We start from the raw sequence: 13735 nt of genomic DNA on the forward strand, positions 1-13735 counted from the left end.
CAATTTAATTTCTGTTTTATATTGGAGTATAGTTGATTTACAATGTCATGCTATATGTCTATTTTTGACATTTTTTAAAGTTAACCATTTTTTTCTTAATGAAAGTAAATGTGTGACAATGTAATTTAAATGGCTTGACCTTTCAAGGTTATGAGACTGTAAGAAATTATGGAGCAAATTTTACCAGTGGAAATGAATCTACTAAAATATCTGCCCTTGTTCCACTATAGTCATTTTAGTAATTTAATTTCCTAATTTTAGAGAGCATCTGTAATGAAGTGCATTCAGTCCTTTACCACAGTGCAAATGGGACCTCTTTAAGTATTGTCTGTAGTCAGACTACTCCGTGTTACTCATGTTGTAGATTAGTTTTGAGACTTCCTGTAAGCCATGGCTTGGCCATGGCACCTGAGTAGGCTCAGTCCTGGGGGAACACATTCCACCATTCCGGAAGTTGCTGCTCTGTGCAAGTCAGGAAACACCGTGTCCTGCCTACTCCTCGGGGAACTAAATCCCAGGGATTTCAGGCCCCTGGAAATAGAAAATGTTGCCTGTTGATGCTAAGCTTTCAGTAGATTCACTGAGTTACCGGGGAGTCTATGGGCCTTTTCAGTGCAGATATGGGAGGAAAAAACAGTGACGTTTACATTCTTTCCTAAACTCAGAGAGTATCTGCGGAAGGCTTCACCTTCTGTAAGTAAAGCTTGACGTGCCCACCTTTCGAACCTGTGTTGTAGTGATTTTCATTTATTCCAAGGATGACTTGACTTTGGAAAGACAAAATCTCCTCTTGAAAGGGCCCTCAGAATAATCTGAGTACATTTACTGGCATTTTGAGATCTTTGAATGCTTTTTTCTCTCCAAGACTAACTTCAAAGGAGATACCAAAGAAGTTGTTTTTCTAGTGAACTTTATCCATGGGTTGTGCTTCACATGCCTTTGAGGACTTTTGTTCAAAATTTTCCAGCAACCTGGAATGTGCCTGAAACATTTACTCATCCTATTTTATCCAAGTTGTAAGGCTTTTGCCAACTATCTGTTTATCAAAGTGCAAATGCTGTCAGACAAACATATGGATGAGTAGGTAGAAGACATGCAGTCTTTTTTCCCCAAGAATAGATGTTGGTTGTGTGGGGTTTTTTACTTCTTTAACATGGGCATCTTATTATCTGTGATGCAAGTTAAGAAGTACAGATTTTTAATTGCAAAAAGCTATCCACATACGATGTGCTATGGTGCAAAGGCTGTGGAACTTGAAAGGGTTAGGCTGGAGTAGGATTGCAGGCAAGAAGGAATGGATATTTACTAAGGGGCTCATGAAATGCCAGGCACTGTGACCAGCGCTGTACCATTTTTGGAGCCAGAATACCCATTTGCTCCACATGTTAGCTCACTAGCTGTGGCCAGTCTCTAACCTCACAGAACCTCATTCTCCAATCTTAGAAGAAGGATGACCGTCATCCTTTCCCCCTCACCAGGTTCTTGTGAAGAGCAAATGCCCTTTACTCTGCAAACGGTATAGCTCTAAACATATAGTCACAATTACTGTGTGGTTTTTTTCCCCCTTTGTATCCTCCTTTACTTCCCCAAAGTTTTTGCATCTGTTCATTACTATTATCTTCAGCCAGATTTTGTGAGCACACTTAGAAAAAGAGAAAAAGGCCAAAAAGGGAAAAAAAAAATAGAGCTGTGAAATTAAGGAGCTATGTCATGGTCTACAAAGGCTTTCAGTCTAACCTTGGAACTGAAAAGTTACGATAGACCAGGGGAGATGGAGAGAGGAGGGTAGGGTTTCTATTCTGAGAACATCCCCTGTGAGGTATAGAAGCAAAGCATGAGGATGGACACTGTCTATAAAGAAGACACATGCAAGTGCCCTAACACAGTACAATTAAACCCAGTGAAAAAGGATTAGAGATTCTCTTCAGAATTCATGGGAAGACTTCAGTGGATGACCAAGAGCGAAATAACCAATAGGTGAAGGAGAGCACTATGCATATTGAGGGAGTTTAAAAACAGAGCAGATCTCTAGTAGACTGTACCCAAAAGACAAGTAATGGTTTGAAATATTTGGTTGTGAGAGACTTAAATCATACTGCTTCTATTGCTGAATGTCTACGTTTATGTTTAGAGAACTTGATTATCTAGATAAACACTGCCTTAAGGTTTGGGTTGGTTTGTTTTTGGCACATATCTCTAAGTTTTTCTCTTTACTTTTTAGAATATTATCTTGGAAAGAGTGAGTAGGCAGACTTTTAACAGACTGCTGGAGGGAGCAGTCTAAGGGGTTCTACCCTAGGCCTCCAATAAAGATCTGAGTGATTTGGGATAAAGATGTTAAACCCTTCGGGCCTCAGTTTCTTCACCAGTAAAATGAGGATATTAGACCATTTACCAAAGGTCCCATTCAATCCTAAAAGTCCACTATTATATGCAAACATCTTCCCCTTCATTTCCCTACGCTGAAGTTGTGTACTGTGCTTTTATGAATGGCATCTTAAAAAAAATAGCCCTCCCTCATCACAACCTAAAGATAAATTAACATAATAGCAGTGATGTACAAATATGATAATTATGCGAATATAGTGGATGGCCCGGTGGGCACTGCGTTTCTTCCCAAAATTTGAGATGAGCATTTTGCTGCATCTGCTCCCCCTGCCTTAATGACTTTTAAACATCAGCTACTAAGATCTTCTTCTATCCCTCCCCTCAAGTTAAAGAAAACATTTTTATTTCTCTCTGTTACTTTTTCTGTCCTCTGGCACCACCTACTTTCTTTATATGAAGTTTGATTTCCTTTTACACTGTGGCTGAGGGTACGACTGCTGTCAGGTTCTGTTTGCTAGGTATCCAGCCAGACATCATTTCATCAGAAGACAGGCAGGGAGGCGCTCACTGCGTTGTGCACGGGGACCCGTGCTTAGCCACCACACGGTGAAGCTTTCCTGAGTGTAGGTTGTGTAGCCAGCCTCAGAGGGCTTTATCTTTGACAGTGCTGACAAGATGCACTGAGGCATTGCCTCATGTTTACTTGCTTTATTTAGTTGCACGGGGGCAAGGAATGATACCTGACTGGTTCAGCCCTAAGAACCAGGTCTCCATGGAACATTTTAGTGGCTGCACGTGTCCACTGTTTCTCCAGACTGTCTGGAGTACCATTATTTTAAATTATTCTTTGGGGGCATCCTCACTGAGGCTAGAAGTAGGGACTCATTTTTTAGCATGCTATATTCGCTTCGTTTTCAATGATCTTCTTCAAATTCCCCAGCAGATAGTTCATCTCTGACCATCTTTGGGAGCTGCTAATTAAAGATTAATATTGAACTTATTCAAGTGTTATTTTTCAACTCGGATCACAAACCCTTCTCATCAGCATCCTTAGTTTGTAATCAATACCGCAATGTCACATTACACAGGCATTTTGCACCAGGAAAAAAAAAAAAGAGAGAATCAGAGTGAGGGAAAAAAGTAAAACATCAAATCCATTTAGTGGCAAAAAAAAGGATATACAAACAAGAACAAAAATAGTAAAATACAGTTAATGAATTACAAGTTGATTCCCGTTTTCATAAGGTTCATAAATTGCTGGCCTAGAAAGCTGATAACACTGGTTTTTAAGCCATTAATGGCAGCAACAACCATCGAAGAAAAAATTCCACCTACTCATCAGCATTCTAACTCAGTGAGCTGCCTGTGACAAGCAACACTCTGAAAAGATGGCCCTTAGAAGCTTGTTTTGCTGGAAAGCTATGATTTCTGGTATAGCTTACATGACTGGGGGAGACTGTGGTTAAGTTTGCATGTGTGGTCGTATGTCCATCATCCGGCTTTAGTAGCTGCTGGCCAGATCACTAAACTCCCTGGCATACACCGAGTGACAACCCCGGGGGCCTGGAGTGATTGTATTTCTCAGGCTCAAGTGGCCACGTTATTGATTTCTGTAAATCCACAGAATATGCACGCGAGTTTTACCGAGGTTAAGGAGTGAATCCACTGTTCTTAGGTGTCATTGATTGCAATTTTAAAATAGGTTGGGTAGGATTTAAAAATGTGTGTGTTTGATATGAAAAGTTTCCCTAGAAAAGGTCTAGCAGAAAACTGAAATCAATACTGCAATGCTACATTATCCAGGAGTTTGAAATCGAGAGGTTGGATATCTGCGTTAAGCTTTTTCTCCTAGCCAGGAACTTAGGAGGTACCTTAAAAATAGCAGATCTGTTCTGTGGCAAAAGGCACACTTCTAATGAATAGCAGAAAAGCAAATACAACACCTTTTCCTCTTTGTAATAAACCATTTTGTTTTTTTCTATAGATTGCGTGTGGCGTTTGAGGCAGAGCGAGCAAGCCTGCCAATATTTGGAGCTAATGCTTCAGCACCTTTCATTTTTCACTCTGAGCAGGAAACCTCTTCTTAAACTTGTTCATTTTACAGAGGGAAAATCGAAGCCCCGTGGCATGTTGTCAGAGCTGCTTTATTGTCATCATTTACAAAGGTCACTGGAATTAATTGACTTCTTACGTTACATATTGTGAAGTGACTCATTTTTTGACACATTTATGGGAAAGTGGCAGGATCTTAGTGGCTGGTTATTGTCTCCTGATTTTGGCTCATATCATAAACTAGAAAACCAATAGTGACTCTGAAATCGTAGTTGTTGAAAAAATAACATGCAGTTGGAAAGAAGCAGGGTCCGTTAACTCTTTGGTTAGTTGAACTAAAGGGAGGGAGGCGAGAACTCCAGAAGATGAACTATAAATACTTGGTTTGTTTTATTGTCTTTACAGGACCCATGAAAGGAGGTAGGGAATGTTTCCATGAACATCCTCCGTTGATGTTGTCTGTCTGAAAGCGTATTCTAAGTAGCTGGCTTCCTTTTACACGACTGGAAGTATAAATTAACCCACACTGTATTCCATGAATCACCGCTGCATGGATGCTCGGAGTTTACTGAGAGTAATTTTGTCTCAAAGGCATTGCTTCTGAAACTGAAGAGGATAAATGTAGGATATGAGCATTATTTACAGTGCCAGGGCACACTATTTTCTAGATAGATCTTTCTAATCTTTACTTCTTCCTTTTTTTATTTTCACATTATCCCCTTTTCACTAAATGAGGAAGGTTCTACTCATCCTCCTAGCCTGCTTTCACAAAAATTAGAGGCACGGAAACAAGGACATATTGTTATAAATGAATAAATTAGAGGCAAATTAAGCCATCTAGCTCAATAACAGCAAAGGGAATATAGTAGTTGATTTGAACAAACAAGCCTCTTAAATAGGAAATGTACTTTAAAGCTATCCTGCTGTGATCCTGTTAATTACCACAGAAGATTGGAACTCTTCTGGTTCATGGGATCCTTTTACCTAGCGTGTGTCAATTCCAGCTGCATTAGCCATCAGACATTTGCACTGTCCTTTCAAACCAGTGAGGGGATGTTATTAAAGGGTACTCATTTACCCCAATCCGTAAGATGTAGCCTGGCAGAAATTCAATAACTGTTTGTGATATGCTCATTCCGCCGCTCTGCTTAGTGGTTTTAGCTCTTGACATGCAGCAGCATTTGCCTTAATTTCCAGCAGTAGATGAAAGGGAGAAAAATGCCCCATTTGGAGGTTGGTTTCAAAACAGAGAATGATGTGTGACCTGCTTTTCATTGCAAATAATGTGAAGCAAAGGAAAATTCCCGCGCCCTCTCTCCCTGTCTCCTTCTCTCCTCTGGTCTTCTCTCCCACTGTCCCCTTCTCTTCTCTCTTGGTCTCTCTCCTTTCTCTCCGCCCCCGCCCCCCCAGCACTGCTTTTTCTCTCCCACTCACATCCTCTGATGGGCGTTCAAGCTAGTAAAATTCATGTTGGAGAATCCCACAAACACAGCTAGACATGCACAGAGCCAGAGGGCTTTTGCATTTGAATTTCCTCTCAAAAGTAAAATGGAAAGAAAAGGCGTTCAGAATGCAGACAAGAAGAGAACATCAAAGGAGAATTTCAGTGTTACAACAAACAAACAAAAAAAACCAGCAAGCATCAGCTAAACAAGAAATAGAGCATATTTAAATAGAAATGTGTATTTCAAACTTACCCAGCAAAAGCGTTTCTGTGCTACACAACCTTCCTGTCCCCGTGTGCTGGACTCCTCAGTTCCTTAGTTGCGATAATCACATGGTTGTGTTCTTGCCCGCGTATAAAGAGGTGCATACGTGTGTGTACTAAAGTATACACTAACGTGTACTATAGATACGCACACATGCCAGCAATCTTATCTCGGTATTTTAAATTATAAACGGAGGCAGGAGGCTGCAGCTGGGATTGCTTCTTTTTCCCGGAACTCTTTCTCTTAGTCCGCAGGCAGGCAAGCGGAGGCTCTCAATCCAGTGAAGAGAGATCCCGAGAGCTGGCTTTATTTCGCCTGGTTTCCATGGTGGTTAGTGGTGCATCGTTCACCCGATCAGTTGTCACACTGACATGGTGCTGCCTGCTCAGCGGTCATTAATAACCGAACACCCTCCACTCCCCAGAGAGGAGCCAATCGCTTCGGACTGCCAAGATGTAGCACTCGCAGCTGCTCCCGTCTGGTTGGCTGAAACAACCTGTCTGTTCTATGACACTGCTGCTTAGGATACAAATAAATGAAACAGGCTCGCATATTTTCCTGGGTATCATTCCCTCCCTCCCTCTCTCCCTCCCTCCCTCCCTCTCTCCCTCCCTCCCTCCTTCCTTCTTTCCCTCCTTCCTCCCTCTCTTCCTCCTTTCCTCGCTCCCTTTCTCCTTTCCCTCCTTCCTTTCTTTCTTCCTTCCTCCCTCCCTCCTTCTCTTCCTTCCTCCCTCCTCCCCTTCCTTCCTCCCTCCTTCCCTTCCTGCCTCCCAGTCAAAAACTGGGAATTTTTGACCAGGTTTCCCCTGTTTAGGTTGTCAGTCATTCAGGGAAACTATGTTTTCTCTCTGAAAATAGCAGGACACATTACTAATAAAGACACATTACTAAATATTTCTCTAATATTAAAAACTCCTGGGAGAGATGCAGAGCCTCCGACTTGCTCTCTCTGAGCTTCACCCATGGCAGTATTATTTAAAAAGTGTGGCTAGAAACTGTTTGAGTGGCATTTGGTTTTCTCTAGGTCCTATTTCATATAGCATATGTGCTTGCTGTTCAGTAACACTTTGTTTTTAAAGCAATGATATTTATTACCTGCACTGACCAATTTTTTAAAATAAAGCATATATTTGCTTCTCTATCACTTACAACATTGGCCTATGAGGGGGTATTTTTTAAAAATACTATTTCCAGTTACATTCACTCACTTGTCCTTATGTGGTGAAATTAATTTGCCAGCCACATGTGAACAGGTGCGTATGTCAAGGTGTTTGTGTGGGTATCTGTGTGCGTGGTATGTTTGGGGTGTATGTTGTACTACTTTGGGGGAGCATTTCAGATGAAATAAAATTAAATCCTCAAGAAAATGATTTACCTTTATTCTTAGACCTATTTATTCTGAATTTATATTTACCAGAAGAATATACTGTATACACCACATATGTAAAGCACTTAACTGAACTAGCAGAAATTTAGAAAAGAAACACAGAAAAGCATAGCAGTGTATGAGTAAATACACAGCAATTTAAGAAATGCATGTTTTAAAATCTTAATTAGTATACTAGAGAAGCATCTTGTTAAAAAGAATGGAACATGAGGATTAATTTATCAACAGGTCAAAAACAGGTTAGATTCCTGACTCCAGCCCTAGTTTTGGGAGACTACCCTCTAGTGGAGTAAAAAGAGATGACATTTTCATGTTAGTGGATTTACTTGGGGAGGGGAAAAAAAAAAAAAAAAAAAGCTTTGCACCTAATTGCTCCTTAAGTATTTATTGAAATGTCATAGACCGATAGTTTACAATTATTATAATCATAATACCAGCTTTTGTTTCTAACTGCTAAATATTTTCACTCTGTGGTTTTCTTTAAAATATTTCCAAATGCTTTATTTTTTCCCTCTAAAATTTTATTCAAATGATTCCTAACCTTTTGAATAAAAATGTTTCAGTTTATCACTTAACCTCGTAATACTTATTTCAGAGTGTTATTGTAAGACTCTCTTCTTTACTAGACACTCTAGTGCTTAATCTGTAAATGTTAGGGACTCAGGGTCCTGCGTTGGGGATGTTGTGATGCGCTGTGTCTACATATAATTTAATGTGCTCGTGATGATAATCATCATGCTTATTACTCTTCCCCCAGTTTTACTCTCTCCAGCTCCATTTGCTTGTATATTCCACATAATTTCACCATTTGCAGATTTTTATTTCCACATACGGAAGAATTATGTTAAAACTGTGATAATTATTTGAAAAAGGAATTTATTTGAAAAACCAATTTGTACCATTGGTTCCTTAAGCATTTCATTTTGGTTGATTGGTATTGACTGTATAATTAACAAATCCAGTAATCCTACCCCTTATAATGTACTCCCATAATGGAAGTAAGTGATGATAATCAAACAGACATATAATTAAACTACTTTCTTGATTTTATAAATGAAACTAACAATAATAGCTAATATTTTAAAAATTCAGTCCTTTTCAGAAACCAAAGAAAAATCTAAGTTTTAATCTAATGAGAGAGGAATATTTTAATGCTACCTTATGCTGTACCATAGGAAGTTATTTTAACTTCCTTTGATTACCTTCTTTTTTTGCAGATGGGAGATGAGATGGCTCTTCTTCTAATTGCCCATTTGGTGTAGGCCCATGATAAATTCAAAAGGTGTCATGCTCATTTTTATAATTTCAATATAGAACATGGGACATCAGAAATGAGATTTCAGTGTGAGAGAGAAAATAACCTGGCTTTGGATGAAAAGAGTGAGGGTTTTATTCTTTAGCTCTAGTTTCCTTTTTGCTGTAAGAACAGTAGCTGAGTAGAATCTATGTGTTTGAGGTGATTTTTAACTTTCCTGTCAGGTCAGTCATTTACTGGTAATGAAAAATAGCTCTCCAAAAAGATATGTTAAAAACTTATTTAGTTATTAATCTGTGTAATAAAGTACTATATAAAGATGTTAAATTGTGACAGGATGAGATTTCAGGGCTTTTGAATTAGTATAATTGTGAATGATCATCAAATGAGAAACATAAAAAATCTTAAAACTCTCTTGCCCTGAGTCCTAAAAGGTCAGGAGACTTGGTCAGTACACGTGGCTGGCCAGAGAGAGCCAGACTAGAGCGCCACTAGGTCTTCCAAGATTTTTCCATGGTATCGCCTTCTCATTTACTGGATGATTGATAGGTCTCTTTTTTTTCTTCTTTCCCTCTTTCCCTTTCTTTCTCCTTGCCTTTTTTTGGTTGTTGTTGTTGTTATTGTTCAAGTTTTTTTCTTTAGAATCGCCTGTAAATACATTGTATCACATGGATGTGTATATTGGCTACCTAGTAGTTAAATATCTGCAGGGTTTCCTGAATGAGTACTCACTTATAATGAAAATGTATTGAAATGATTTTTAAATATAAAGGAATAATCACAGACCTTAAGTTATGTTGAAAGAGTTTTGCCTTGATCATCAAATGAGAAAATATAGGGGTGTGATAAATATGCTTTTGTTGCTTTGATGGTTGTAGTTAAGTTACTCGTTTGTGAAGCTTTATTGCTGTTCCACGGAATCCTGGGTCGTGTTTGCCTGTGTGCTTTTGTGTTAGAGAAGTAGTCTGGGTAGGGGAACAGAGTGCAGATCCTGAGGACAGACAGTCTGGGTTTGGATGCTGGCCTTGCCACTTCCTAGCTTTATGATCCTGAGCAAGAACTTAACATCTCTGCATCTCTGTTTCCTCCTAGAATTGTTTTGAGAATTAAAGTAGTTAATACATGTAAGAACTTACACAAGTACTTGGAGCATAGTAAGTGTGAATGGATGTTTGGATAGTAAAGTCATCATCATCATCATCCTCATCACCGTTATCATCATCATCATCATTATCATCATCATCATCACCATCATCATCATTACCATCATCATCATCACCATCATCATCATCATTATCATTATCATCATCATTATCATTGTCATCACCATCATCATCATTATCATCATCATCATTATCATCACCATCATCACCATCATCATCATTATCATCATCATCATTATCATCATCATCACCATCATCATCATCATCACTTTTTCCAAATTTCTCCTTCCTTAGGAGTCCTTTTCTACCTTCCACGCTAAGTCCCTGCCTCTCACTTGTCTACCTGCTCCTAAAAAAGTTCAGTTCAAAAGCTGCTTCCCCGGTGGAATCTTCTCTGACCCTCTGACAAGATAAGAGCTCTCATTTGATCTAGAATAGCATTCTTCATCCTTCCTATCACTTACCGCTTGTTTACATATTGTAGCTGTTTCTGCAATTTGACCCATTTCCCTAGATGCACCTGTGGCAAATGGAAGTTCCCAGGCTACAGGTCGAATCGGAGCTATAGCTGCCAGCTTACACCACAGCCACAACAACACAGGATCGGAGCCGTGTCTGCCACCTACAGCACAGCTCATGGCAATTCCGGATCCTTAACACACTGAGTGAGGCCAGGGATCAAACCTGCGTCCTCATGGATCCTAGTAGGGTTCCTTAACCACTGTACCACAGAGGGAACTCCCCATTTCCCTTTTTAATTTATGAGGTTCTCCTGGCTGGGGGGGGGGGTCCTGTTTCTTTTTTATCTTTAATATCCATAGCATATAAAAACATGGAGAAAACATTTGTTGAGTACTGCGTACGTTTTAAAAGTTATTTAATCTTCACAACATCTTAATAAGAGATATTTTTATCCCTGTTTCACAGCGTAGAAACATTGGCTCAGAGAAGTTAGGTTAGTTGCCCAATGTCCCAAAACTATTAAATAATGGGGCTAAAATGTGAACTGGGTTTGGTCTGCCTGTAGAGCCAAGGCTCTTTTTACTGCACAGGGCACTCAGTATTCATTTGTAAAATAAATGACTGCTTGATTGATGACTGAGCCAGCCAATTCCATATAGTCAGCAACAAGGGATGCTAAAAATAAAAATACTATTTTTAAAAAGGAATTAATTTATGCACTAGACAGTAGATGTTTTTATATAATTAGAGTTGTTCAGTGTTAATGACAGAATTTTTATTGCAGACAGGATTTGAGAGATAGAGCGCTGAAGAAATGCAGCGCCTGGGTGGGAAAGAGGAGTACCCGAATGGCCACTGATGAGGAGGGGCTGACATTGTGCTGAGATCTTCTGAGGCTTTGTCCTCCCTCGTCTGATTCTGAGAACAGATTAACTCTTAATTAAGTTAGAAACAGGATGTAAGGTGAGGGACCTTGGCTGTTTGTTAGAAGGTTGAACTAAAGCAGACTGGATTAGAGTTCTCATTTTCTTTTTCAAGAGAGTTTTGGGAAGTAGGCTTGAAAAAAAAAATAGGTCCTCATTTAACCGTAGGTCTTGCTTTTTAATAAGGAAGGAAATTCACAACCAAGAATGAGGAATTTGTCAGAAATCAAAGAGATACATCTCTGTCTGTCTCCTCCCCAGATTCCTCTCTCCTCCCTTCTCCTCCTCCTTGTCTCTCATCTTGGCTTTTCTTTGCCCATCTCTTCATTGTCCCCTGTCAGAGAATTGACCTTTCCTTCTTTTCTAGCCATGTAAAAAACAGTGAAATAGTAAAATACATTTACACAAATATGTAATAGGTAAATAGGTTAGTAGATAGATAAGTAGTTTGTATGTTGCATAGAAACAACTGAAAAGAAATCTGTCAAAAAAATATTCTCAACTATTGGCAGTAGTGATCTTTGATGGGATAAGAGGTGTTTTTATTTGTTTGTTTGTTTTTCAGAAAGTGCTAACCCATATATGATATCATCTTTGAAAAAGTTGAAGTACAGTTGACTATATTGTATTAGTTTCAGGTGTACATCGAAGGGATTCAGTTGTGTGTGTGTGTGTGTATTTTTTAGATTATTTTCTATTAGAGTTTATCACAGGATGTTGAATATAGTTCCCTGATGTTTTGCACTAGGACCATGTTGTTTATTATTTTATATACAGTAGTGTGTATCTATTAATCTCAAATTCCTAATTTTTCCTCCTCATGCCTTTTCCCTTTGGTAACCATAAGTTAGTTTTCTATGTCTGTGAGTCTATTTCTGTTTTGTAATTAGTTAATTTATATCATTGTTTTTTTAGATTCCACATTTAAATGACATCATATGATATTTTTCTTTGACCTCTCTTAGTATGATAATCTCTAGGTCCATCCATGTTGCTGCAAATGGCATTGTTTCATTCTTTTTATGGCTGAGTAATATTCCATTGTATGTGTGTGTGTATATGTGTGTGTATATGAATATATGTACATACACACATACATACACGCACATCTTTTTTTTAATTTTTTTTTTTGCATTACTCAATGAATGTATTACATTTATAGTTGGACAATGATATAGCATTTCAATCCCAAACCCCTAGCATCCCCTACCCCCCAACCTGTCTCCTTTGGAAACCATAAGTTTTTCAAAGTCTGAGTCAGTATCTGTTCTGTAAAGAAGTTCATTGTGTCCTTTTTTCAGATTCCACATGTAAGTGATGACATTTGATGTTGGTGTCTCATTGTCTGACTAACTTCACTTAGCATGATAATTTCTAGGTCCATCCATGTTGCTAAAAATTCTACTCTTTAATTCCTTTTAATGGCTGAGTAATATTCCATTGTGTATATGTACCACATCTTCTATATCCACTTCTCTGTTGGTGGACATTTAGGTTGCTTCCATGTCTTGGCTATTGGCAACAGTGCTGTTATGAACATTGGGGTGCACGTGTCGTTTTAAACTTTTCCAGATATATGACGAGGAACAGGCTTCCTGGATCATATGATAGTTCTATTTTTAGTTTTTTAAGAAATCTCCATACTGTTCTCCATAGTGGCTACACCAGTTTACATTCCCACCAACAGTATAGGAAGGTTTCCACATGATAATAAATGGTTTTTATTTTCTTTTTATACTTTTTAAACTTTTTATAGTCAATATGTATTATTTTTATATTCAGAAATAATAGCTATTTATTAAAATATGAAGTTCTTTGGGGTAAAATTTTACTTCTATATCTAGAGCTGTTTTGTTTAGTAAAATATCTAACCCTCTTGAACTAGTATTCAGTTCTAGTTATGATATAATCATTAAAATAGCAACACAAGAACAATAAGAGTGAACCCAGCAGAGCATGTTTTGGGACTTGATAGTGTAGCTTTTTCTATCTCGGTGCAGAAAGAATTCAGCAAGAAGCACAGTGACAGGTAAGGAGTTTACTAGTATAGGACGCTTGTGAGAGATACAAGTGGGCAGGCAGGGGCGTGCTGCCCTGAGAACTTAGTGGGTTACAGTTTTACAATCAAAGGAAAAGTGGGGAGTTGGAGAAGACCACCTTCTTCCTCCTTCTTGAGTAGAGGTCAGACTTCCATCATCAGCTCTACCCCATGTCTGGCAGCAGAGTTTTCTCGTCCTTATGCGGTCAAACTGAGACTGTCATAGCACAATGGAAATAAACAAAAGATGATAACATACACTAAAAGATGGCAAGTCATCTCACATTTCAGCATCATGTCACCTTTCCCTATGTTTTTGTTTTCAGTGTGGACAGAGAAGCACGTCCTAGGAATTGTTAACTTACTGACCTCACTGGGCAGGTTGTGTGTTGCAAGACATGTTTCCTTGAAAACTCCA

At 38.7% G+C, this 13735-nt stretch overlaps 2 protein-coding genes across 5 annotated transcripts in view; one reads left to right on the plus strand and one right to left on the minus strand.

The window, feature by feature from the left end:
- Positions 1–6599, minus strand: part of LRRN3 (leucine rich repeat neuronal 3) — a 39924-nt gene extending 33325 nt beyond the window's left edge. The window contains exon 1 of the mRNA XM_047763794.1: positions 6078–6599. The gene's annotated coding sequence lies outside the window, so the exon portion shown is untranslated. The remainder of the gene's footprint in view (positions 1–6077) is intronic.
- The window catches only part of IMMP2L (inner mitochondrial membrane peptidase subunit 2), a 916780-nt gene that overhangs the window by 453013 nt on the left and 450032 nt on the right, over positions 1–13735 (plus strand). The window lies entirely within an intron of this gene.

This window comes from Phacochoerus africanus, chromosome 16 (genome assembly GCF_016906955.1).
Source record: "Phacochoerus africanus isolate WHEZ1 chromosome 16, ROS_Pafr_v1, whole genome shotgun sequence".
Classification (NCBI taxonomy): domain Eukaryota; kingdom Metazoa; phylum Chordata; class Mammalia; order Artiodactyla; family Suidae; genus Phacochoerus; species Phacochoerus africanus.